This window comes from Micromesistius poutassou (genome assembly GCF_964030765.1).
Source record: "Micromesistius poutassou genome assembly, chromosome: 17".
Taxonomy (NCBI): domain Eukaryota; kingdom Metazoa; phylum Chordata; class Actinopteri; order Gadiformes; family Gadidae; genus Micromesistius; species Micromesistius poutassou.
Window position 1 is genome coordinate 4,405,195 of NC_140287.1, and position 27,364 is coordinate 4,432,558.

Consider the following 27,364-nt stretch of genomic DNA (forward strand, 5'->3'; position numbering starts at 1 on the left):
ACTCAGTCACTTTCAATGCAAACGTGTAACTGAGCTTAAATAGGGTTATTTATGCCATCGCGCACCATTTGGAAGTGGAGAGCAGTTGTTTTGACTATAATTCACGTGTTTGGGTCAAAAACACATTGTGGGTCAAAACATGCTTTTCTCGCTCTGAAAAGCATTTTGCACGCATAAAAACTGGAAAAGTTGATTAACTCAGTCCCTTTCAATGCAAACGTGTAACTGAGCTTAAATAGGGTTATTTATGCCATCGCGCACCATTTGGAAGTGGAGAGCAGTTGTTTTGACTATAATTCACGTGTTAGGGTCAAAAACACATTGTGGGTCAAAACATGCTTTTCTCGCTCTGAAAAGCATTTTGCACGCATAAAAACTGGAAAAGTTGATAACTCAGTCCCTTTCAATGCAAACGTGTAACTGAGCTTAAATAGGGTTATTTATGCCATCGCGCACCATTTGGAAGTGGAGAGCAGTTGTTTTGACTATAATTCACGTGTTAGGGTCAAAAACACATTGTGGGTCAAAACATGCTTTTCTCGCTCTGAAAAGCATTTTGCACGCATAAAAACTGGAAAAGTTGATAACTCAGTCCCTTTCAATGCAAACGTGTAACTGAGCTTAAATAGGGTTATTTATGCCATCGCGCACCATTTGGAAGTGGAGAGCACTTGTTTTGACTATAATTCACGTGTTAGGGTCAAAAGCACCTTTTTGGTCAAAAAGTGATTCTCTCGCTCTGAAAAGCATTTTGCACGCATAAAAACTGGAAAAGTGAATAACTCAGTCCCTTTCAATGCAAACGTGTAACTGAGCTTAAATAGGGTTATTTATGCCATCGCGCACCATTTGGAAGTGGAGAGCAGTTGTTTTGACTATAATTCACGTGTTAGGGTCAAAAACACATTGTGGGTCAAAACATGCTTTTCTCGCTCTGAAAAGCATTTTGCACGCATAAAAACTGGAAAAGTTGATAACTCAGTCCCTTTCAATGCAAACGTGTAACTGAGCTTAAATAGGGTTATTTATGCCATCGCGCACCATTTGGAAGTGGAGAGCAGTTGTTTTGACTATAATTCACGTGTTAGGGTCAAAAACACATTGTGGGTCAAAACATGCTTTTCTCGCTCTGAAAAGCATTTTGCACGCATACAAACTGGAAAAGTTGATAACTCAGTCCCTTTCAATGCAAACGTGTAACTGAGCTTAAATAGGGTTATTTATGCCATCGCGCACCATTTGGAAGTGGAGAGCAGTTGTTTTGACTATAATTCACGTGTTAGGGTCAAAAGCACCTTTTTGGTCAAAAAGTGATTCTCTCGCTCTGAAAAGCATTTTGCACGCATAAAAACTGGAAAAGTGAATAACTCAGTCCCTTTCAATGCAAACGTGTAACTGAGCTTAAATAGGGTTATTTATGCCATTGCGCACCATTTGGAAGTGAAGAGCAGTTGTTTTGAGCACAATTCACGTGTCAGGGTCAAAAGCACCTTTTTGGTCAAAAAGTGATTCTCTCGCTCTGAAAAGCACTTTGCACGCATAAAAACTGGAAAAGTGAATAACTCAGTCACTTTCAATGCAAACGTGTAACTGAGCTTAAATAGGGTTATTTATGCCATCGCGCACCATTTGGAAGTGGAGAGCAGTTGTTTTGACTATAATTCACGTGTTTGGGTCAAAAACACATTGTGGGTCAAAACATGCTTTTCTCGCTCTGAAAAGCATTTTGCACGCATAAAAACTGGAAAAGTTGATAACTCAGTCCCTTTCAATGCAAACGTGTAACTGAGCTTAAATAGGGTTATTTATGCCATCGCGCACCATTTGGAAAAGGAGAGCAGTTGTTTTGACTATAATTCACAGTGTTAGGGTCAAAAACACATTGTGGGTCCAAAACATGCTTTTCTCGCTCTGAAAAGCATTTTGCACGCATAAAAACCTGGAAAAGTGAATAACTCAGTCCCTTTCAATGCAAACGTGTAACTGAGCTTAAATAGGGTTATTTATGCCATTGCGCACCATTTGGAAGTGAAGAGCAGTTGTTTTGAGCACAATTCACGTGTCAGGGTCAAAAGCACCTTTTTGGTCAAAAAGTGATTCTCTCGCTCTGAAAAGCACTTTGCACACGCATAAAAACTGGAAAAGTGAATAACTCAGTCACTTTCAATGCAAACGTGTAACTGAGCTTAAATAGGGTTATTTATGCCATCGCGCACCATTTGGAAGTGGAGAGCAGTTGTTTTTGACTATAATTCACGTGTTTGGGTCAAAAACACATTGTGGGTCAAAAACATGCTTTTCTCGCTCTGAAAAAGCATTTTGCACGCATAAAAACTGGAAAAGTTGATAACTCAGTCCCTTTCAATGCAAACGTGTAACTGAGCTTAAATAGGGTTATTTATGCCATCGCGCACCATTTGGAAGTGGAGAGCAGTTGTTTTGACTATAATTCACGTGTTAGGGTCAAAAACACATTGTGGGTCAAAAACATGCTTTTCTCGCTCTGAAAAGCATTTTGCACGCATAAAAACTGGAAAAGTTGATAACTCAGTCCCTTTCAATGCAAAACGTGTAACTGAGCTTAAATAGGGTTATTTATGCCATCGCGCACCATTTGGAAGTGGAGAGCAGTTGTTTTGACTATAATTCACGTGTTAGGGTCAAAAACACATTGTGGGTCAAAACCAGTGCTTTTCTCGCTCTGAAAAAGCATTTTGCACGCATACAAACTGGAAAAGTTGATAACTCAGTCCCCTTTCAATGCAAACGTGTAACTGAGCTTAAATAGGGTTATTTATGCCATCGCGCACCATTTGGAAGTGGAGAGCAGTTGTTTTGACTATAATTCACGTGTTAGGGTCAAAAACACATTGTGGGTCAAAACATGCTTTTCTCGCTCTGAAAGCATTTTGCACGCATACAAACTGGAAAAGTTGATAACTCAGTCCCTTTCAATGCAAACGTGTAACTGAGCTTAAATAGGGTTATTTATGCCATCGCGCACCATTTGGAAGTGGAGAGCAGTTGTTTTGACTATAATTCACGTGTTTGGGTCAAAAACACATTGTGGGTCAAAACATGCTTTTCTCGCTCTGAAAAGCATTTTGCACGCATAAAAACTGGAAAAGTTGATAACTCAGTCCCTTTCAATGCAAACGTGTAACTGAGCTTAATAGGGTTATTTATGCCATCGCGCACCATTTGGAAGTGGAGAGCAGTTTGTTTTGACTATAATTCACGTGTTAGGGTCAAAAACACATTGTGGGTCAAAAACATGCTTTTCTCGCTCTGAAAAGCATTTTGCACGCATAAAAACTGGAAAAGTTGATAACTCAGTCCCTTTCAATGCAAACGTGTAACTGAGCTTAAATAGGGTTATTTATGCCATCGCGCACCATTTGGAAGTGGAGAGCAGTTGTTTTGACTATAATTCACGTGTTAGGGTCAAAAACACATTGTGGGTCAAAAACATGCTTTTCTCGCTCTGAAAAGCATTTTGCACGCATACAAACTGGAAAAGTTGATAACTCAGTCCCTTTCAATGCAAACGTGTAACTGAGCTTAAATAGGGTTATTTATGCCATCGCGCACCATTTGGAAGTGGAGAGCAGTTGTTTTGGACTATAATTCACGTGTTAGGGTCAAAAGCACCTTTTTGGTCAAAAAGTGATTCTCTCGCTCTGAAAAGCATTTTGCACGCATAAAAACTGGAAAAGTGAATAACTCAGTCACTTTCAATGCAACGTGTAACTGAGCTTAAATAGGGTTATTTATGCCATCGCGCACCATTTGGAAGTGGAGAGCAGTTGTTTTGACTATAATTCACGTGTTTGGGTCAAAAACACATTGTGGGTCAAAACATGCTTTTTCTCGCTCTGAAAAGCATTTTTGCACGCATAAAAACTGGAAAAGTTGATAACTCAGTCCCTTTCAATGCAAACGTGTAACTGAGCTTAAATAGGGTTATTTATGCCATCGCGCACCATTTGGAAGTGGAGAGCAGTTGTTTTGACTATAATTCACGTGTTAGGGTCAAAAAACCACATTGTGGGTCAAAACATGCTTTTCTCGCTCTGAAAAGCTGGAAAAGTGAATAACTCAGTCCCTTTCAATGCAAACGTGTAACTGAGCTTAAATAGGGTTATTTATGCCATTGCGCACCATTTGGAAGTGAAGAGCAGTTGTTTTGAGCACAATTCACGTGTCAGGGTCAAAAGCACCTTTTTGGTCAAAACATGCTTTTCTCGCTCTGAAAAGCATTTTGCACGCATAAAAACTGGAAAAGTTGATAACTCAGTCCCTTTCAATGCAAACGTGTAACTGAGCTTAAATAGGGTTATTTATGCCATCGCGCACCATTTGGAAGTGGAGAGCAGTTGTTTTGACTATAATTCACGTGTTAGGGTCAAAAACACATTGTGGGTCAAAACATGCTTTTCTCGCTCTGAAAAGCATTTTGCACGCATAAAAACTGGAAAAGTTGATAACTCAGTCCCTTTCAATGCAAACGTGTAACTGAGCTTAAATAGGGTTATTTATGCCATCGCGCACCATTTGGAAGTGGAGAGCAGTTGTTTTGACTATAATTCACGTGTTAGGGTCAAAAACACATTGTGGGTCAAAACATGCTTTTCTCGCTCTGAAAAGCATTTTGCACGCATACAAACTGGAAAAGTTGATAACTCAGTCCCTTTCAATGCAAACGTGTAACTGAGCTTAAATAGGGTTATTTATGCCATCGCGCACCATTTGGAAGTGGAGAGCAGTTGTTTTGACTATAATTCACGTGTTAGGGTCAAAAGCACCTTTTTGGTCAAAAAGTGATTCTCTCGCTCTGAAAAGCATTTTGCACGCATAAAAACTGGAAAAGTGAATAACTCAGTCACTTTCAATGCAAACGTGTAACTGAGCTTAAATAGGGTTATTTATGCCATCGCGCACCATTTGGAAGTGGAGAGCAGTTGTTTTGACTATAATTCACGTGTTTGGGTCAAAAACACATTGTGGGTCAAAACATGCTTTTCTCGCTCTGAAAAGCATTTTGCACGCATAAAAACTGGAAAAGTTGATAACTCAGTCCCTTTCAATGCAAACGTGTAACTGAGCTTAAATAGGGTTATTTATGCCATCGCGCACCATTTGGAAGTGGAGAGCAGTTGTTTTGACTATAATTCACGTGTTAGGGTCAAAAACACATTGTGGGTCAAAACATGCTTTTCTCGCTCTGAAAAGCATTTTGCACGCATAAAAACTGGAAAAGTGAATAACTCAGTCCCTTTCAATGCAAACGTGTAACTGAGCTTAAATAGGGTTATTTATGCCATTGCGCACCATTTGGAAGTGAAGAGCAGTTGTTTTGAGCACAATTCACGTGTCAGGGTCAAAAGCACCTTTTTGGTCAAAAAGTGATTCTCTCGCTCTGAAAAGCACTTTGCACGCATAAAAACTGGAAAAGTGAATAACTCAGTCACTTTCAATGCAAACGTGTAACTGAGCTTAAATAGGGTTATTTATGCCATCGCGCACCATTTGGAAGTGGAGAGCAGTTGTTTTGACTATAATTCACGTGTTTGGGTCAAAAACACATTGTGGGTCAAAACATGCTTTTCTCGCTCTGAAAAGCATTTTGCACGCATAAAAACTGGAAAAGTTGATAACTCAGTCCCTTTCAATGCAAACGTGTAACTGAGCTTAAATAGGGTTATTTATGCCATCGCGCCCCATTTGGAAGTGGAGAGCAGTTGTTTTGACTATAATTCACGTGTTAGAGTCAAAAACACATTGTGGGTCAAAACATGCTTTTCTCGCTCTGAAAAGCATTTTGCACGCATAAAAACTGGAAAAGTTGATAACTCAGTCCCTTTCAATGCAAACGTGTAACTGAGCTTAAATAGGGTTATTTATGCCATCGCGCACCATTTGGAAGTGGAGAGCAGTTTTTTTGACTATAATTCACGTGTTAGGGTCAAAAGCACCTTTTTGGTCAAAAAGTGATTCTCTCGCTCTGAAAAGCATTTTGCACGCATAAAAACTGGAAAAGTGAATAACTCAGTCCCTTTCAATGCAAACGTGTAACTGAGCTTAAATAGGGTTATTTATGCCATTGCGCACCATTTGGAAGTGAAGAGCAGTTGTTTTGAGCACAATTCACGTGTCAGGGTCAAAAGCACCTTTTTGGTCAAAAAGTGATTCTCTCGCTCTGAAAAGCACTTTGCACGCATAAAAACTGGAAAAGTGAATAACTCAGTCACTTTCAATGCAAACGTGTAACTGAGCTTAAATAGGGTTATTTATGCCATCGCGCACCATTTGGAAGTGGAGAGCAGTTGTTTTGACTATAATTCACGTGTTTGGGTCAAAAACACATTGTGGGTCAAAACATGCTTTTCTCGCTCTGAAAAGCATTTTGCACGCATAAAAACTGGAAAAGTTGATAACTCAGTCCCTTTCAATGCAAACGTGTAACTGAGCTTAAATAGGGTTATTTATGCCATCGCGCACCATTTGGAAGTGGAGAGCAGTTGTTTTGACTATAATTCACGTGTTAGGGTCAAAAACACATTGTGGGTCAAAACATGCTTTTCTCGCTCTGAAAAGCATTTTGCACGCATAAAAACTGGAAAAGTTGATAACTCAGTCCCTTTCAATGCAAACGTGTAACTGAGCTTAAATAGGGTTATTTATGCCATCGCGCACCATTTGGAAGTGGAGAGCAGTTGTTTTGACTATAATTCACGTGTTAGGGTCAAAAACACATTGTGGGTCAAAACATGCTTTTCTCGCTCTGAAAAGCATTTTGCACGCATAAAAACTGGAAAAGTTGATAACTCAGTCCCTTTCAATGCAAACGTGTAACTGAGCTTAAATAGGGTTATTTATGCCATCGCGCACCATTTGGAAGTGGAGAGCAGTTGTTTTGACTATAATTCACGTGTTAGGGTCAAAAACACATTGTGGGTCAAAACATGCTTTTCTCGCTCTGAAAAGCATTTTGCACGCATAAAAACTGGAACAGTTGATAACTCAGTCCCTTTCAATGCAAACGTGTAACTGAGCTTAAATAGGGTTATTTATGCCATCGCGCACCATTTGGAAGTGGAGAGCAGTTGTTTTGACTATAATTCACGTGTTAGGGTCAAAAACACATTGTGGGTCAAAACATGCTTTTCTCGCTCTGAAAAGCATTTTGCACGCATAAAAACTGGAAAAGTTGATAACTCAGTCCCTTTCAATGCAAACGTGTAACTGAGCTTAAATAGGGTTATTTATGCCATCGCGCACCATTTGGAAGTGGAGAGCACTTGTTTTGACTATAATTCACGTGTTAGGGTCAAAAGCACCTTTTTGGTCAAAAAGTGATTCTCTCGCTCTGAAAAGCATTTTGCACGCATAAAAACTGGAAAAGTGAATAACTCAGTCCCTTTCAATGCAAACGTGTAACTGAGCTTAAATAGGGTTATTTATGCCATCGCGCACCATTTGGAAGTGGAGAGCAGTTGTTTTGACTATAATTCACGTGTTTGGGTCAAAAACACATTGTGGGTCAAAACATGCTTTTCTCGCTCTGAAAAGCATTTTGCACGCATAAAAACTGGAAAAGTTGATAACTCAGTCCCTTTCAATGCAAACGTGTAACTGAGCTTAAATAGGGTTATTTATGCCATCGCGCACCATTTGGAAAAGGAGAGCAGTTGTTTTGACTATAATTCACGTGTTAGGGTCAAAAACACATTGTGGGTCAAAACATGCTTTTCTCGCTCTGAAAAGCATTTTGCACGCATAAAAACTGGAAAAGTGAATAACTCAGTCCCTTTCAATGCAAACGTGTAACTGAGCTTAAATAGGGTTATTTATGCCATTGCGCACCATTTGGAAGTGAAGAGCAGTTGTTTTGAGCACAATTCACGTGTCAGGGTCAAAAGCACCTTTTTGGTCAAAAAGTGATTCTCTCGCTCTGAAAAGCACTTTGCACGCATAAAAACTGGAAAAGTGAATAACTCAGTCACTTTCAATGCAAACGTGTAACTGAGCTTAAATAGGGTTATTTATGCCATCGCGCACCATTTGGAAGTGGAGAGCAGTTGTTTTGACTATAATTCACGTGTTTGGGTCAAAAACACATTGTGGGTCAAAACATGCTTTTCTCGCTCTGAAAAGCATTTTGCACGCATAAAAACTGGAAAAGTTGATAACTCAGTCCCTTTCAATGCAAACGTGTAACTGAGCTTAAATAGGGTTATTTATGCCATCGCGCACCATTTGGAAGTGGAGAGCAGTTGTTTTGACTATAATTCACGTGTTAGGGTCAAAAACACATTGTGGGTCAAAACATGCTTTTCTCGCTCTGAAAAGCATTTTGCACGCATAAAAACTGGAAAAGTTGATAACTCAGTCCCTTTCAATGCAAACGTGTAACTGAGCTTAAATAGGGTTATTTATGCCATCGCGCACCATTTGGAAGTGGAGAGCAGTTGTTTTGACTATAATTCACGTGTTAGGGTCAAAAACACATTGTGGGTCAAAACATGCTTTTCTCGCTCTGAAAAGCATTTTGCACGCATACAAACTGGAAAAGTTGATAACTCAGTCCCTTTCAATGCAAACGTGTAACTGAGCTTAAATAGGGTTATTTATGCCATCGCGCACCATTTGGAAGTGGAGAGCAGTTGTTTTGACTATAATTCACGTGTTAGGGTCAAAAACACATTGTGGGTCAAAACATGCTTTTCTCGCTCTGAAAAGCATTTTGCACGCATACAAACTGGAAAAGTTGATAACTCAGTCCCTTTCAATGCAAACGTGTAACTGAGCTTAAATAGGGTTATTTATGCCATCGCGCACCATTTGGAAGTGGAGAGCAGTTGTTTTGACTATAATTCACGTGTTTGGGTCAAAAACACATTGTGGGTCAAAACATGCTTTTCTCGCTCTGAAAAGCATTTTGCACGCATAAAAACTGGAAAAGTTGATAACTCAGTCCCTTTCAATGCAAACGTGTAACTGAGCTTAAATAGGGTTATTTATGCCATCGCGCACCATTTGGAAGTGGAGAGCAGTTGTTTTGACTATAATTCACGTGTTAGGGTCAAAAACACATTGTGGGTCAAAACATGCTTTTCTCGCTCTGAAAAGCATTTTGCACGCATAAAAACTGGAAAAGTTGATAACTCAGTCCCTTTCAATGCAAACGTGTAACTGAGCTTAAATAGGGTTATTTATGCCATCGCGCACCATTTGGAAGTGGAGAGCAGTTGTTTTGACTATAATTCACGTGTTAGGGTCAAAAACACATTGTGGGTCAAAACATGCTTTTCTCGCTCTGAAAAGCATTTTGCACGCATACAAACTGGAAAAGTTGATAACTCAGTCCCTTTCAATGCAAACGTGTAACTGAGCTTAAATAGGGTTATTTATGCCATCGCGCACCATTTGGAAGTGGAGAGCAGTTGTTTTGACTATAATTCACGTGTTAGGGTCAAAAGCACCTTTTTGGTCAAAAAGTGATTCTCTCGCTCTGAAAAGCATTTTGCACGCATAAAAACTGGAAAAGTGAATAACTCAGTCACTTTCAATGCAAACGTGTAACTGAGCTTAAATAGGGTTATTTATGCCATCGCGCACCATTTGGAAGTGGAGAGCAGTTGTTTTGACTATAATTCACGTGTTTGGGTCAAAAACACATTGTGGGTCAAAACATGCTTTTCTCGCTCTGAAAAGCATTTTGCACGCATAAAAACTGGAAAAGTTGATAACTCAGTCCCTTTCAATGCAAACGTGTAACTGAGCTTAAATAGGGTTATTTATGCCATCGCGCACCATTTGGAAGTGGAGAGCAGTTGTTTTGACTATAATTCACGTGTTAGGGTCAAAAACACATTGTGGGTCAAAACATGCTTTTCTCGCTCTGAAAAGCATTTTGCACGCATAAAAACTGGAAAAGTGAATAACTCAGTCCCTTTCAATGCAAACGTGTAACTGAGCTTAAATAGGGTTATTTATGCCATTGCGCACCATTTGGAAGTGAAGAGCAGTTGTTTTGAGCACAATTCACGTGTCAGGGTCAAAAGCACCTTTTTGGTCAAAACATGCTTTTCTCGCTCTGAAAAGCATTTTGCACGCATAAAAACTGGAAAAGTTGATAACTCAGTCCCTTTCAATGCAAACGTGTAACTGAGCTTAAATAGGGTTATTTATGCCATCGCGCACCATTTGGAAGTGGAGAGCAGTTGTTTTGACTATAATTCACGTGTTAGGGTCAAAAACACATTGTGGGTCAAAACATGCTTTTCTCGCTCTGAAAAGCATTTTGCACGCATAAAAACTGGAAAAGTTGATAACTCAGTCCCTTTCAATGCAAACGTGTAACTGAGCTTAAATAGGGTTATTTATGCCATCGCGCACCATTTGGAAGTGGAGAGCAGTTGTTTTGACTATAATTCACGTGTTAGGGTCAAAAACACATTGTGGGTCAAAACATGCTTTTCTCGCTCTGAAAAGCATTTTGCACGCATACAAACTGGAAAAGTTGATAACTCAGTCCCTTTCAATGCAAACGTGTAACTGAGCTTAAATAGGGTTATTTATGCCATCGCGCACCATTTGGAAGTGGAGAGCAGTTGTTTTGACTATAATTCACGTGTTAGGGTCAAAAGCACCTTTTTGGTCAAAAAGTGATTCTCTCGCTCTGAAAAGCATTTTGCACGCATAAAAACTGGAAAAGTGAATAACTCAGTCACTTTCAATGCAAACGTGTAACTGAGCTTAAATAGGGTTATTTATGCCATCGCGCACCATTTGGAAGTGGAGAGCAGTTGTTTTGACTATAATTCACGTGTTTGGGTCAAAAACACATTGTGGGTCAAAACATGCTTTTCTCGCTCTGAAAAGCATTTTGCACGCATAAAAACTGGAAAAGTTGATAACTCAGTCCCTTTCAATGCAAACGTGTAACTGAGCTTAAATAGGGTTATTTATGCCATCGCGCACCATTTGGAAGTGGAGAGCAGTTGTTTTGACTATAATTCACGTGTTAGGGTCAAAAACACATTGTGGGTCAAAACATGCTTTTCTCGCTCTGAAAAGCATTTTGCACGCATAAAAACTGGAAAAGTGAATAACTCAGTCCCTTTCAATGCAAACGTGTAACTGAGCTTAAATAGGGTTATTTATGCCATTGCGCACCATTTGGAAGTGAAGAGCAGTTGTTTTGAGCACAATTCACGTGTCAGGGTCAAAAGCACCTTTTTGGTCAAAAAGTGATTCTCTCGCTCTGAAAAGCACTTTGCACGCATAAAAACTGGAAAAGTGAATAACTCAGTCACTTTCAATGCAAACGTGTAACTGAGCTTAAATAGGGTTATTTATGCCATCGCGCACCATTTGGAAGTGGAGAGCAGTTGTTTTGACTATAATTCACGTGTTTGGGTCAAAAACACATTGTGGGTCAAAACATGCTTTTCTCGCTCTGAAAAGCATTTTGCACGCATAAAAACTGGAAAAGTTGATAACTCAGTCCCTTTCAATGCAAACGTGTAACTGAGCTTAAATAGGGTTATTTATGCCATCGCGCCCCATTTGGAAGTGGAGAGCAGTTGTTTTGACTATAATTCACGTGTTAGAGTCAAAAACACATTGTGGGTCAAAACATGCTTTTCTCGCTCTGAAAAGCATTTTGCACGCATAAAAACTGGAAAAGTTGATAACTCAGTCCCTTTCAATGCAAACGTGTAACTGAGCTTAAATAGGGTTATTTATGCCATCGCGCACCATTTGGAAGTGGAGAGCAGTTTTTTTGACTATAATTCACGTGTTAGGGTCAAAAGCACCTTTTTGGTCAAAAAGTGATTCTCTCGCTCTGAAAAGCATTTTGCACGCATAAAAACTGGAAAAGTGAATAACTCAGTCCCTTTCAATGCAAACGTGTAACTGAGCTTAAATAGGGTTATTTATGCCATTGCGCACCATTTGGAAGTGAAGAGCAGTTGTTTTGAGCACAATTCACGTGTCAGGGTCAAAAGCACCTTTTTGGTCAAAAAGTGATTCTCTCGCTCTGAAAAGCACTTTGCACGCATAAAAACTGGAAAAGTGAATAACTCAGTCACTTTCAATGCAAACGTGTAACTGAGCTTAAATAGGGTTATTTATGCCATCGCGCACCATTTGGAAGTGGAGAGCAGTTGTTTTGACTATAATTCACGTGTTTGGGTCAAAAACACATTGTGGGTCAAAACATGCTTTTCTCGCTCTGAAAAGCATTTTGCACGCATAAAAACTGGAAAAGTTGATAACTCAGTCCCTTTCAATGCAAACGTGTAACTGAGCTTAAATAGGGTTATTTATGCCATCGCGCACCATTTGGAAGTGGAGAGCAGTTGTTTTGACTATAATTCACGTGTTAGGGTCAAAAACACATTGTGGGTCAAAACATGCTTTTCTCGCTCTGAAAAGCATTTTGCACGCATAAAAACTGGAAAAGTTGATAACTCAGTCCCTTTCAATGCAAACGTGTAACTGAGCTTAAATAGGGTTATTTATGCCATCGCGCACCATTTGGAAGTGGAGAGCAGTTGTTTTGACTATAATTCACGTGTTAGGGTCAAAAACACATTGTGGGTCAAAACATGCTTTTCTCGCTCTGAAAAGCATTTTGCACGCATAAAAACTGGAAAAGTTGATAACTCAGTCCCTTTCAATGCAAACGTGTAACTGAGCTTAAATAGGGTTATTTATGCCATCGCGCACCATTTGGAAGTGGAGAGCAGTTGTTTTGACTATAATTCACGTGTTAGGGTCAAAAACACATTGTGGGTCAAAACATGCTTTTCTCGCTCTGAAAAGCATTTTGCACGCATAAAAACTGGAACAGTTGATAACTCAGTCCCTTTCAATGCAAACGTGTAACTGAGCTTAAATAGGGTTATTTATGCCATCGCGCACCATTTGGAAGTGGAGAGCAGTTGTTTTGACTATAATTCACGTGTTAGGGTCAAAAACACATTGTGGGTCAAAACATGCTTTTCTCGCTCTGAAAAGCATTTTGCACGCATAAAAACTGGAAAAGTTGATAACTCAGTCCCTTTCAATGCAAACGTGTAACTGAGCTTAAATAGGGTTATTTATGCCATCGCGCACCATTTGGAAGTGGAGAGCACTTGTTTTGACTATAATTCACGTGTTAGGGTCAAAAGCACCTTTTTGGTCAAAAAGTGATTCTCTCGCTCTGAAAAGCATTTTGCACGCATAAAAACTGGAAAAGTGAATAACTCAGTCCCTTTCAATGCAAACGTGTAACTGAGCTTAAATAGGGTTATTTATGCCATCGCGCACCATTTGGAAGTGGAGAGCAGTTGTTTTGACTATAATTCACGTGTTAGGGTCAAAAACACATTGTGGGTCAAAACATGCTTTTCTCGCTCTGAAAAGCATTTTGCACGCATAAAAACTGGAAAAGTTGATAACTCAGTCCCTTTCAATGCAAACGTGTAACTGAGCTTAAATAGGGTTATTTATGCCATCGCGCACCATTTGGAAGTGGAGAGCAGTTGTTTTGACTATAATTCACGTGTTAGGGTCAAAAACACATTGTGGGTCAAAACATGCTTTTCTCGCTCTGAAAAGCATTTTGCACGCATAAAAACTGGAAAAGTGAATAACTCAGTCCCTTTCAATGCAAACGTGTAACTGAGCTTAAATAGGGTTATTTATGCCATTGCGCACCATTTGGAAGTGAAGAGCAGTTGTTTTGAGCACAATTCACGTGTCAGGGTCAAAAGCACCTTTTTGGTCAAAAAGTGATTCTCTCGCTCTGAAAAGCACTTTGCACGCATAAAAACTGGAAAAGTGAATAACTCAGTCACTTTCAATGCAAACGTGTAACTGAGCTTAAATAGGGTTATTTATGCCATCGCGCACCATTTGGAAGTGGAGAGCAGTTGTTTTGACTATAATTCACGTGTTTGGGTCAAAAACACATTGTGGGTCAAAACATGCTTTTCTCGCTCTGAAAAGCATTTTGCACGCATAAAAACTGGAAAAGTTGATAACTCAGTCCCTTTCAATGCAAACGTGTAACTGAGCTTAAATAGGGTTATTTATGCCATCGCGCACCATTTGGAAGTGGAGAGCAGTTGTTTTGACTATAATTCACGTGTTAGGGTCAAAAACACATTGTGGGTCAAAACATGCTTTTCTCGCTCTGAAAAGCATTTTGCACGCATAAAAACTGGAAAAGTTGATAACTCAGTCCCTTTCAATGCAAACGTGTAACTGAGCTTAAATAGGGTTATTTATGCCATCGCGCACCATTTGGAAGTGGAGAGCAGTTGTTTTGACTATAATTCACGTGTTAGGGTCAAAAACACATTGTGGGTCAAAACATGCTTTTCTCGCTCTGAAAAGCATTTTGCACGCATACAAACTGGAAAAGTTGATAACTCAGTCCCTTTCAATGCAAACGTGTAACTGAGCTTAAATAGGGTTATTTATGCCATCGCGCACCATTTGGAAGTGGAGAGCAGTTGTTTTGACTATAATTCACGTGTTAGGGTCAAAAGCACCTTTTTGGTCAAAAAGTGATTCTCTTCGCTCTGAAAAGCATTTTGCACGCATAAAAACTGGAAAAGTGAATAACTCAGTCACTTTCAATGCAAACGTGTAACTGAGCTTAAATAGGGTTATTTATGCCATCGCGCACCATTTGGAAGTGGAGAGCAGTTGTTTTGACTATAATTCACGTGTTTGGGTCAAAAACACATTGTGGGTCAAAACATGCTTTTCTCGCTCTGAAAAGCATTTTGCACGCATAAAAACTGGAAAAGTTGATAACTCAGTCCCTTTCAATGCAAACGTGTAACTGAGCTTAAATAGGGTTATTTATGCCATTGCGCACCATTTGGAAGTGAAGAGCAGTTGTTTTGAGCACAATTCACGTGTCAGGGTCAAAAGCACCTTTTTGGTCAAAACATGCTTTTCTCGCTCTGAAAAGCATTTTGCACGCATAAAAACTGGAAAAGTTGATAACTCAGTCCCTTTCAATGCAAACGTGTAACTGAGCTTAAATAGGGTTATTTATGCCATCGCGCACCATTTGGAAGTGGAGAGCAGTTGTTTTGACTATAATTCACGTGTTAGGGTCAAAAACACATTGTGGGTCAAAACATGCTTTTCTCGCTCTGAAAAGCATTTTGCACGCATAAAAACTGGAAAAGTTGATAACTCAGTCCCTTTCAATGCAAACGTGTAACTGAGCTTAAATAGGGTTATTTATGCCATCGCGCACCATTTGGAAGTGGAGAGCAGTTGTTTTGACTATAATTCACGTGTTAGGGTCAAAAACACATTGTGGGTCAAAACATGCTTTTCTCGCTCTGAAAAGCATTTTGCACGCATACAAACTGGAAAAGTTGATAACTCAGTCCCTTTCAATGCAAACGTGTAACTGAGCTTAAATAGGGTTATTTATGCCATCGCGCACCATTTGGAAGTGGAGAGCAGTTGTTTTGACTATAATTCACGTGTTAGGGTCAAAAGCACCTTTTTGGTCAAAAAGTGATTCTCTCGCTCTGAAAAGCATTTTGCACGCATAAAAACTGGAAAAGTGAATAACTCAGTCACTTTCAATGCAAACGTGTAACTGAGCTTAAATAGGGTTATTTATGCCATCGCGCACCATTTGGAAGTGGAGAGCAGTTGTTTTGACTATAATTCACGTGTTTGGGTCAAAAACACATTGTGGGTCAAAACATGCTTTTCTCGCTCTGAAAAGCATTTTGCACGCATAAAAACTGGAAAAGTGAATAACTCAGTCCCTTTCAATGCAAACGTGTAACTGAGCTTAAATAGGGTTATTTATGCCATTGCGCACCATTTGGAAGTGAAGAGCAGTTGTTTTGAGCACAATTCACGTGTCAGGGTCAAAAGCACCTTTTTGGTCAAAAAGTGATTCTCTCGCTCTGAAAAGCACTTTGCACGCATAAAAACTGGAAAAGTGAATAACTCAGTCACTTTCAATGCAAACGTGTAACTGAGCTTAAATAGGGTTATTTATGCCATCGCGCACCATTTGGAAGTGGAGAGCAGTTGTTTTGACTATAATTCACGTGTTTGGGTCAAAAACACATTGTGGGTCAAAACATGCTTTTCTCGCTCTGAAAAGCATTTTGCACGCATAAAAACTGGAAAAGTTGATAACTCAGTCCCTTTCAATGCAAACGTGTAACTGAGCTTAAATAGGGTTATTTATGCCATCGCGCCCCATTTGGAAGTGGAGAGCAGTTGTTTTGACTATAATTCACGTGTTAGGGTCAAAAACACATTGTGGGTCAAAACATGCTTTTCTCGCTCTGAAAAGCATTTTGCACGCATAAAAACTGGAAAAGTTGATAACTCAGTCCCTTTCAATGCAAACGTGTAACTGAGCTTAAATAGGGTTATTTATGCCATCGCGCACCATTTGGAAGTGGAGAGCAGTTTTTTTGACTATAATTCACGTGTTAGGGTCAAAAGCACCTTTTTGGTCAAAAAGTGATTCTCTCGCTCTGAAAAGCATTTTGCACGCATAAAAACTGGAAAAGTGAATAACTCAGTCACTTTCAATGCAAACGTGTAACTGAGCTTAAATAGGGTTATTTATGCCATCGCGCACCATTTGGAAGTGGAGAGCAGTTGTTTTGACTATAATTCACGTGTTTGGGTCAAAAACACATTGTGGGTCAAAACATGCTTTTCTCGCTCTGAAAAGCATTTTGCACGCATAAAAACTGGAAAAGTTGATAACTCAGTCCCTTTCAATGCAAACGTGTAACTGAGCTTAAATAGGGTTATTTATGCCATCGCGCACCATTTGGAAGTGGAGAGCAGTTGTTTTGACTATAATTCACGTGTTAGGGTCAAAAACACATTGTGGGTCAAAACATGCTTTTCTCGCTCTGAAAAGCATTTTGCACGCATAAAAACTGGAAAAGTGAATAACTCAGTCCCTTTCAATGCAAACGTGTAACTGAGCTTAAATAGGGTTATTTATGCCATTGCGCACCATTTGGAAGTGAAGAGCAGTTGTTTTGAGCACAATTCACGTGTCAGGGTCAAAAGCACCTTTTTGGTCAAAACATGCTTTTCTCGCTCTGAAAAGCATTTTGCACGCATAAAAACTGGAAAAGTTGATAACTCAGTCCCTTTCAATGCAAACGTGTAACTGAGCTTAAATAGGGTTATTTATGCCATCGCGCACCATTTGGAAGTGGAGAGCAGTTGTTTTGACTATAATTCACGTGTTAGGGTCAAAAACACATTGTGGGTCAAAACATGCTTTTCTCGCTCTGAAAAGCATTTTGCACGCATAAAAACTGGAAAAGTTGATAACTCAGTCCCTTTCAATGCAAACGTGTAACTGAGCTTAAATAGGGTTATTTATGCCATCGCGCACCATTTGGAAGTGGAGAGCAGTTGTTTTGACTATAATTCACGTGTTAGGGTCAAAAACACATTGTGGGTCAAAACATGCTTTTCTCGCTCTGAAAAGCATTTTGCACGCATACAAACTGGAAAAGTTGATAACTCAGTCCCTTTCAATGCAAACGTGTAACTGAGCTTAAATAGGGTTATTTATGCCATCGCGCACCATTTGGAAGTGGAGAGCAGTTGTTTTGACTATAATTCACGTGTTAGGGTCAAAAGCACCTTTTTGGTCAAAAAGTGATTCTCTCGCTCTGAAAAGCATTTTGCACGCATAAAAACTGGAAAAGTGAATAACTCAGTCACTTTCAATGCAAACGTGTAACTGAGCTTAAATAGGGTTATTTATGCCATCGCGCACCATTTGGAAGTGGAGAGCAGTTGTTTTGACTATAATTCACGTGTTTGGGTCAAAAACACATTGTGGGTCAAAACATGCTTTTCTCGCTCTGAAAAGCATTTTGCACGCATAAAAACTGGAAAAGTTGATAACTCAGTCCCTTTCAATGCAAACGTGTAACTGAGCTTAAATAGGGTTATTTATGCCATCGCGCACCATTTGGAAGTGGAGAGCAGTTGTTTTGACTATAATTCACGTGTTAGGGTCAAAAACACATTGTAGGTCAAAACATGCTTTTCTCGCTCTGAAAAGCATTTTGCACGCATAAAAACTGGAAAAGTGAATAACTCAGTCCCTTTCAATGCAAACGTGTAACTGAGCTTAAATAGGGTTATTTATGCCATTGCGCACCATTTGGAAGTGAAGAGCAGTTGTTTTGAGCACAATTCACGTGTCAGGGTCAAAAGCACCTTTTTGGTCAAAAAGTGATTCTCTCGCTCTGAAAAGCACTTTGCACGCATAAAAACTGGAAAAGTGAATAACTCAGTCACTTTCAATGCAAACGTGTAACTGAGCTTAAATAGGGTTATTTATGCCATCGCGCACCATTTGGAAGTGGAGAGCAGTTGTTTTGACTATAATTCACGTGTTTGGGTCAAAAACACATTGTGGGTCAAAACATGCTTTTCTCGCTCTGAAAAGCATTTTGCACGCATAAAAACTGGAAAAGTTGATAACTCAGTCCCTTTCAATGCAAACGTGTAACTGAGCTTAAATAGGGTTATTTATGCCATCGCGCCCCATTTGGAAGTGGAGAGCAGTTGTTTTGACTATAATTCACGTGTTAGGGTCAAAAACACATTGTGGGTCAAAACATGCTTTTCTCGCTCTGAAAAGCATTTTGCACGCATAAAAACTGGAAAAGTTGATAACTCAGTCCCTTTCAATGCAAACGTGTAACTGAGCTTAAATAGGGTTATTTATGCCATCGCGCACCATTTGGAAGTGGAGAGCAGTTTTTTTGACTATAATTCACGTGTTAGGGTCAAAAGCACCTTTTTGGTCAAAAAGTGATTCTCTCGCTCTGAAAAGCATTTTGCACGCATAAAAACTGGAAAAGTGAATAACTCAGTCCCTTTCAATGCAAACGTGTAACTGAGCTTAAATAGGGTTATTTATGCCATTGCGCACCATTTGGAAGTGAAGAGCAGTTGTTTTGAGCACAATTCACGTGTCAGGGTCAAAAGCACCTTTTTGGTCAAAAAGTGATTCTCTCGCTCTGAAAAGCACTTTGCACGCATAAAAACTGGAAAAGTGAATAACTCAGTCACTTTCAATGCAAACGTGTAACTGAGCTTAAATAGGGTTATTTATGCCATCGCGCACCATTTGGAAGTGGAGAGCAGTTGTTTTGACTATAATTCACGTGTTTGGGTCAAAAACACATTGTGGGTCAAAACATGCTTTTCTCGCTCTGAAAAGCATTTTGCACGCATAAAAACTGGAAAAGTTGATAACTCAGTCCCTTTCAATGCAAACGTGTAACTGAGCTTAAATAGGGTTATTTATGCCATCGCGCACCATTTGGAAGTGGAGAGCAGTTGTTTTGACTATAATTCACGTGTTAGGGTCAAAAACACATTGTGGGTCAAAACATGCTTTTCTCGCTCTGAAAAGCATTTTGCACGCATAAAAACTGGAAAAGTTGATAACTCAGTCCCTTTCAATGCAAACGTGTAACTGAGCTTAAATAGGGTTATTTATGCCATCGCGCACCATTTGGAAGTGGAGAGCAGTTGTTTTGACTATAATTCACGTGTTAGGGTCAAAAACACATTGTGGGTCAAAACATGCTTTTCTCGCTCTGAAAAGCATTTTGCACGCATAAAAACTGGAAAAGTTGATAACTCAGTCCCTTTCAATGCAAACGTGTAACTGAGCTTAAATAGGGTTATTTATGCCATCGCGCACCATTTGGAAGTGGAGAGCAGTTGTTTTGACTATAATTCGCGTGTTAGGGTCAAAAACACATTGTGGGTCAAAACATGCTTTTCTCGCTCTGAAAAGCATTTTGCACGCATAAAAACTGGAAAAGTTGATAACTCAGTCCCTTTCAATGCAAACGTGTAACTGAGCTTAAATAGGGTTATTTATGCCATCGCGCACCATTTGGAAGTGGAGAGCACTTGTTTTGACTATAATTCACGTGTTAGGGTCAAAAGCACCTTTTTGGTCAAAAAGTGATTCTCTCGCTCTGAAAAGCATTTTGCACGCATAAAAACTGGAAAAGTTGATAACTCAGTCCCTTTCAATGCAAACGTGTAACTGAGCTTAAATAGGGTTATTTATGCCATCGCGCACCATTTGGAAGTGGAGAGCAGTTGTTTTGACTATAATTCACGTGTTAGGGTCAAAAACACATTGTGGGTCAAAACATGCTTTTCTCGCTCTGAAAAGCATTTTGCACGCATAAAAACTGGAAAAGTTGATAACTCAGTCCCTTTCAATGCAAACGTGTAACTGAGCTTAAATAGGGTTATTTATGCCATCGCGCACCATTTGGAAGTGGAGAGCAGTTGTTTTGACTATAATTCACGTGTTAGGGTCAAAAACACATTGTGGGTCAAAACATGCTTTTCTCGCTCTGAAAAGCATTTTGCACGCATACAAACTGGAAAAGTTGATAACTCAGTCCCTTTCAATGCAAACGTGTAACTGAGCTTAAATAGGGTTATTTATGCCATCGCGCACCATTTGGAAGTGGAGAGCAGTTGTTTTGACTATAATTCACGTGTTAGGGTCAAAAACACATTGTGGGTCAAAACATGCTTTTCTCGCTCTGAAAAGCATTTTGCACGCATAAAAACTGGAAAAGTGAATAACTCAGTCCCTTTCAATGCAAACGTGTAACTGAGCTTAAATAGGGTTATTTATGCCATTGCGCACCATTTGGAAGTGAAGAGCAGTTGTTTTGAGCACAATTCACGTGTCAGGGTCAAAAGCACCTTTTTGGTCAAAACATGCTTTTCTCGCTCTGAAAAGCATTTTGCACGCATAAAAACTGGAAAAGTTGATAACTCAGTCCCTTTCAATGCAAACGTGTAACTGAGCTTAAATAGGGTTATTTATGCCATCGCGCACCATTTGGAAGTGGAGAGCAGTTGTTTTGACTATAATTCACGTGTTAGGGTCAAAAGCACCTTTTTGGTCAAAAAGTGATTCTCTCGCTCTGAAAAGCATTTTGCACGCATAAAAACTGGAAAAGTGAATAACTCAGTCACTTTCAATGCAAACGTGTAACTGAGCTTAAATAGGGTTATTTATGCCATCGCGCACCATTTGGAAGTGGAGAGCAGTTGTTTTGACTATAATTCACGTGTTTGGGTCAAAAACACATTGTGGGTCAAAACATGCTTTTCTCGCTCTGAAAAGCATTTTGCACGCATAAAAACTGGAAAAGTTGATAACTCAGTCCCTTTCAATGCAAACGTGTAACTGAGCTTAAATAGGGTTATTTATGCCATCGCGCACCATTTGGAAGTGGAGAGCAGTTGTTTTGACTATAATTCACGTGTTAGGGTCAAAAACACATTGTGGGTCAAAACATGCTTTTCTCGCTCTGAAAAGCATTTTGCACGCATAAAAACTGGAAAAGTGAATAACTCAGTCCCTTTCAATGCAAACGTGTAACTGAGCTTAAATAGGGTTATTTATGCCATTGCGCACCATTTGGAAGTGAAGAGCAGTTGTTTTGAGCACAATTCACGTGTCAGGGTCAAAAGCACCTTTTTGGTCAAAACATGCTTTTCTCGCTCTGAAAAGCATTTTGCACGCATAAAAACTGGAAAAGTTGATAACTCAGTCCCTTTCAATGCAAACGTGTAACTGAGCTTAAATAGGGTTATTTATGCCATCGCGCACCATTTGGAAGTGGAGAGCAGTTGTTTTGACTATAATTCACGTGTTAGGGTCAAAAACACATTGTGGGTCAAAACATGCTGTTCTCGCTCTGAAAAGCATTTTGCACGCATAAAAACTGGAAAAGTTGATAACTCAGTCCCTTTCAATGCAAACGTGTAACTGAGCTTAAATAGGGTTATTTATGCCATCGCGCACCATTTGGAAGTGGAGAGCAGTTGTTTTGACTATAATTCACGTGTTAGGGTCAAAAACACATTGTGGGTCAAAACATGCTTTTCTCGCTCTGAAAAGCATTTTGCACGCATAAAAACTGGAAAAGTTGATAACTCAGTCCCTTTCAATGCAAACGTGTAACTGAGCTTAAATAGGGTTATTTATGCCATCGCGCACCATTTCGAAGTGGAGAGCAGTTGTTTTGACTATAATTCACGTGTTAGGGTCAAAAGCACCTTTTTGGTCAAAAAGTGATTCTCTCGCTCTGAAAAGCATTTTGCACGCATAAAAACTGGAAAAGTGAATAACTCAGTCCCTTTCAATGCAAACGTGTAACTGAGCTTAAATAGGGTTATTTATGCCATTGCGCACCATTTGGAAGTGAAGAGCAGTTGTTTTGAGCACAATTCACGTGTCAGGGTCAAAAGCACCTTTTTGGTCAAAAAGTGATTCTCTCGCTCTGAAAAGCACTTTGCACGCATAAAAACTGGAAAAGTGAATAACTCAGTCACTTTCAATGCAAACGTGTAACTGAGCTTAAATAGGGTTATTTATGCCATCGCGCACCATTTGGAAGTGGAGAGCAGTTGTTTTGACTATAATTCACGTGTTTGGGTCAAAAACACATTGTGGGTCAAAACATGCTTTTCTCGCTCTGAAAAGCATTTTGCACGCATAAAAACTGGAAAAGTTGATAACTCAGTCCCTTTCAATGCAAACGTGTAACTGAGCTTAAATAGGGTTATTTATGCCATCGCGCACCATTTGGAAGTGGAGAGCAGTTGTTTTGACTATAATTCACGTGTTAGGGTCAAAAACACATTGTGGGTCAAAACATGCTTTTCTCGCTCTGAAAAGCATTTTGCACGCATAAAAACTGGAAAAGTTGATAACTCAGTCCCTTTCAATGCAAACGTGTAACTGAGCTTAAATAGGGTTATTTATGCCATCGCGCACCATTTGGAAGTGGAGAGCAGTTGTTTTGACTATAATTCACGTGTTAGGGTCAAAAACACATTGTGGGTCAAAACATGCTTTTCTCGCTCTGAAAAGCATTTTGCACGCATACAAACTGGAAAAGTTGATAACTCAGTCCCTTTCAATGCAAACGTGTAACTGAGCTTAAATAGGGTTATTTATGCCATCGCGCACCATTTGGAAGTGGAGAGCAGTTGTTTTGACTATAATTCACGTGTTAGGGTCAAAAGCACCTTTTTGGTCAAAAAGTGATTCTCTCGCTCTGAAAAGCATTTTGCACGCATACAAACTGGAAAAGTTGATAACTCAGTCCCTTTCAATGCAAACGTGTAACTGAGCTTAAATAGGGTTATTTATGCCATCGCGCACCATTTGGAAGTGGAGAGCAGTTGTTTTGACTATAATTCACGTGTTAGGGTCAAAAGCACCTTTTTGGTCAAAAAGTGATTCTCTCGCTCTGAAAAGCATTTTGCACGCATAAAAACTGGAAAAGTGAATAACTCAGTCACTTTCAATGCAAACGTGTAACTGAGCTTAAATAGGGTTATTTATGCCATCGCGCACCATTTGGAAGTGGAGAGCAGTTGTTTTGACTATAATTCACGTGTTTGGGTCAAAAACACATTGTGGGTCAAAACATGCTTTTCTCGCTCTGAAAAGCATTTTGCACGCATAAAAACTGGAAAAGTTGATAACTCAGTCCCTTTCAATGCAAACGTGTAACTGAGCTTAAATAGGGTTATTTATGCCATCGCGCACCATTTGGAAGTGGAGAGCAGTTGTTTTGACTATAATTCACGTGTTAGGGTCAAAAACACATTGTGGGTCAAAACATGCTTTTCTCGCTCTGAAAAGCATTTTGCACGCATAAAAACTGGAAAAGTTGATAACTCAGTCCCTTTCAATGCAAACGTGTAACTGAGCTTAAATAGGGTTATTTATGCCATCGCGCACCATTTCGAAGTGGAGAGCAGTTGTTTTGACTATAATTCACGTGTTAGGGTCAAAAGCACCTTTTTGGTCAAAAAGTGATTCTCTCGCTCTGAAAAGCATTTTGCACGCATAAAAACTGGAAAAGTGAATAACTCAGTCCCTTTCAATGCAAACGTGTAACTGAGCTTAAATAGGGTTATTTATGCCATTGCGCACCATTTGGAAGTGAAGAGCAGTTGTTTTGAGCACAATTCACGTGTCAGGGTCAAAAGCACCTTTTTGGTCAAAAAGTGATTCTCTCGCTCTGAAAAGCACTTTGCACGCATAAAAACTGGAAAAGTGAATAACTCAGTCACTTTCAATGCAAACGTGTAACTGAGCTTAAATAGGGTTATTTATGCCATCGCGCACCATTTGGAAGTGGAGAGCAGTTGTTTTGACTATAATTCACGTGTTTGGGTCAAAAACACATTGTGGGTCAAAACATGCTTTTCTCGCTCTGAAAAGCATTTTGCACGCATAAAAACTGGAAAAGTTGATAACTCAGTCCCTTTCAATGCAAACGTGTAACTGAGCTTAAATAGGGTTATTTATGCCATCGCGCACCATTTGGAAGTGGAGAGCAGTTGTTTTGACTATAATTCACGTGTTAGGGTCAAAAACACATTGTGGGTCAAAACATGCTTTTCTCGCTCTGAAAAGCATTTTGCACGCATAAAAACTGGAAAAGTTGATAACTCAGTCCCTTTCAATGCAAACGTGTAACTGAGCTTAAATAGGGTTATTTATGCCATCGCGCACCATTTGGAAGTGGAGAGCAGTTGTTTTGACTATAATTCACGTGTTAGGGTCAAAAACACATTGTGGGTCAAAACATGCTTTTCTCGCTCTGAAAAGCATTTTGCACGCATACAAACTGGAAAAGTTGATAACTCAGTCCCTTTCAATGCAAACGTGTAACTGAGCTTAAATAGGGTTATTTATGCCATCGCGCACCATTTGGAAGTGGAGAGCAGTTGTTTTGACTATAATTCACGTGTTAGGGTCAAAAGCACCTTTTTGGTCAAAAAGTGATTCTCTCGCTCTGAAAAGCATTTTGCACGCATAAAAACTGGAAAAGTGAATAACTCAGTCACTTTCAATGCAAACGTGTAACTGAGCTTAAATAGGGTTATTTATGCCATCGCGCACCATTTGGAAGTGGAGAGCAGTTGTTTTGACTATAATTCACGTGTTTGGGTCAAAAACACATTGTGGGTCAAAACATGCTTTTCTCGCTCTGAAAAGCATTTTGCACGCATAAAAACTGGAAAAGTTGATAACTCAGTCCCTTTCAATGCAAACGTGTAACTGAGCTTAAATAGGGTTATTTATGCCATCGCGCACCATTTGGAAGTGGAGAGCAGTTGTTTTGACTATAATTCACGTGTTAGGGTCAAAAACACATTGTGGGTCAAAACATGCTTTTCTCGCTCTGAAAAGCATTTTGCACGCATAAAAACTGGAAAAGTGAATAACTCAGTCCCTTTCAATGCAAACGTGTAACTGAGCTTAAATAGGGTTATTTATGCCATTGCGCACCATTTGGAAGTGAAGAGCAGTTGTTTTGAGCACAATTCACGTGTCAGGGTCAAAAGCACCTTTTTGGTCAAAACATGCTTTTCTCGCTCTGAAAAGCATTTTGCACGCATAAAAACTGGAAAAGTTGATAACTCAGTCCCTTTCAATGCAAACGTGTAACTGAGCTTAAATAGGGTTATTTATGCCATCGCGCACCATTTGGAAGTGGAGAGCAGTTGTTTTGACTATAATTCACGTGTTAGGGTCAAAAACACATTGTGGGTCAAAACATGCTTTTCTCGCTCTGAAAAGCATTTTGCACGCATAAAAACTGGAAAAGTTGATAACTCAGTCCCTTTCAATGCAAACGTGTAACTGAGCTTAAATAGGGTTATTTATGCCATCGCGCACCATTTGGAAGTGGAGAGCAGTTGTTTTGACTATAATTCACGTGTTAGGGTCAAAAACACATTGTGGGTCAAAACATGCTTTTCTCGCTCTGAAAAGCATTTTGCACGCATACAAACTGGAAAAGTTGATAACTCAGTCCCTTTCAATGCAAACGTGTAACTGAGCTTAAATAGGGTTATTTATGCCATCGCGCACCATTTGGAAGTGGAGAGCAGTTGTTTTGACTATAATTCACGTGTTAGGGTCAAAAGCACCTTTTTGGTCAAAAAGTGATTCTCTCGCTCTGAAAAGCATTTTGCACGCATAAAAACTGGAAAAGTGAATAACTCAGTCACTTTCAATGCAAACGTGTAACTGAGCTTAAATAGGGTTATTTATGCCATCGCGCACCATTTGGAAGTGGAGAGCAGTTGTTTTGACTATAATTCACGTGTTTGGGTCAAAAACACATTGTGGGTCAAAACATGCTTTTCTCGCTCTGAAAAGCATTTTGCAGCCATAAAAACTGGAAAAGTTGATAACTCAGTCCCTTTCAATGCAAACGTGTAACTGAGCTTAAATAGGGTTATTTATGCCATTGCGCACCATTTGGAAGTGAAGAGCAGTTGTTTTGAGCACAATTCACGTGTCAGGGTCAAAAGCACCTTTTTGGTCAAAAAGTGATTCTCTCGCTCTGAAAAGCACTTTGCACGCATAAAAACTGGAAAAGTGAATAACTCAGTCACTTTCAATGCAAACGTGTAACTGAGCTTAAATAGGGTTATTTATGCCATCGCGCACCATTTGGAAGTGGAGAGCAGTTGTTTTGACTATAATTCACGTGTTTGGGTCAAAAACACATTGTGGGTCAAAACATGCTTTTCTCGCTCTGAAAAGCATTTTGCACGCATAAAAACTGGAAAAGTTGATAACTCAGTCCCTTTCAATGCAAACGTGTAACTGAGCTTAAATAGGGTTATTTATGCCATCGCGCACCATTTGGAAGTGGAGAGCAGTTGTTTTGACTATAATTCACGTGTTAGGGTCAAAAACACATTGTGGGTCAAAACATGCTTTTCTCGCTCTGAAAAGCATTTTGCACGCATAAAAACTGGAAAAGTTGATAACTCAGTCCCTTTCAATGCAAACGTGTAACTGAGCTTAAATAGGGTTATTTATGCCATCGCGCACCATTTGGAAGTGGAGAGCAGTTGTTTTGACTATAATTCACGTGTTTGGGTCAAAAACACATTGTGGGTCAAAACATGCTTTTCTCGCTCTGAAAAGCATTTTGCACGCATAAAAACTGGAAAAGTTGATAACTCAGTCCCTTTCAATGCAAACGTGTAACTGAGCTTAAATAGGGTTATTTATGCCATCGCGCACCATTTGGAAGTGGAGAGCAGTTGTTTTGACTATAATTCACGTGTTAGGGTCAAAAACACATTGTGGGTCAAAACATGCTTTTCTCGCTCTGAAAAGCATTTTGCACGCATAAAAACTGGAAAAGTTGATAACTCAGTCCCTTTCAATGCAAACGTGTAACTGAGCTTAAATAGGGTTATTTATGCCATCGCG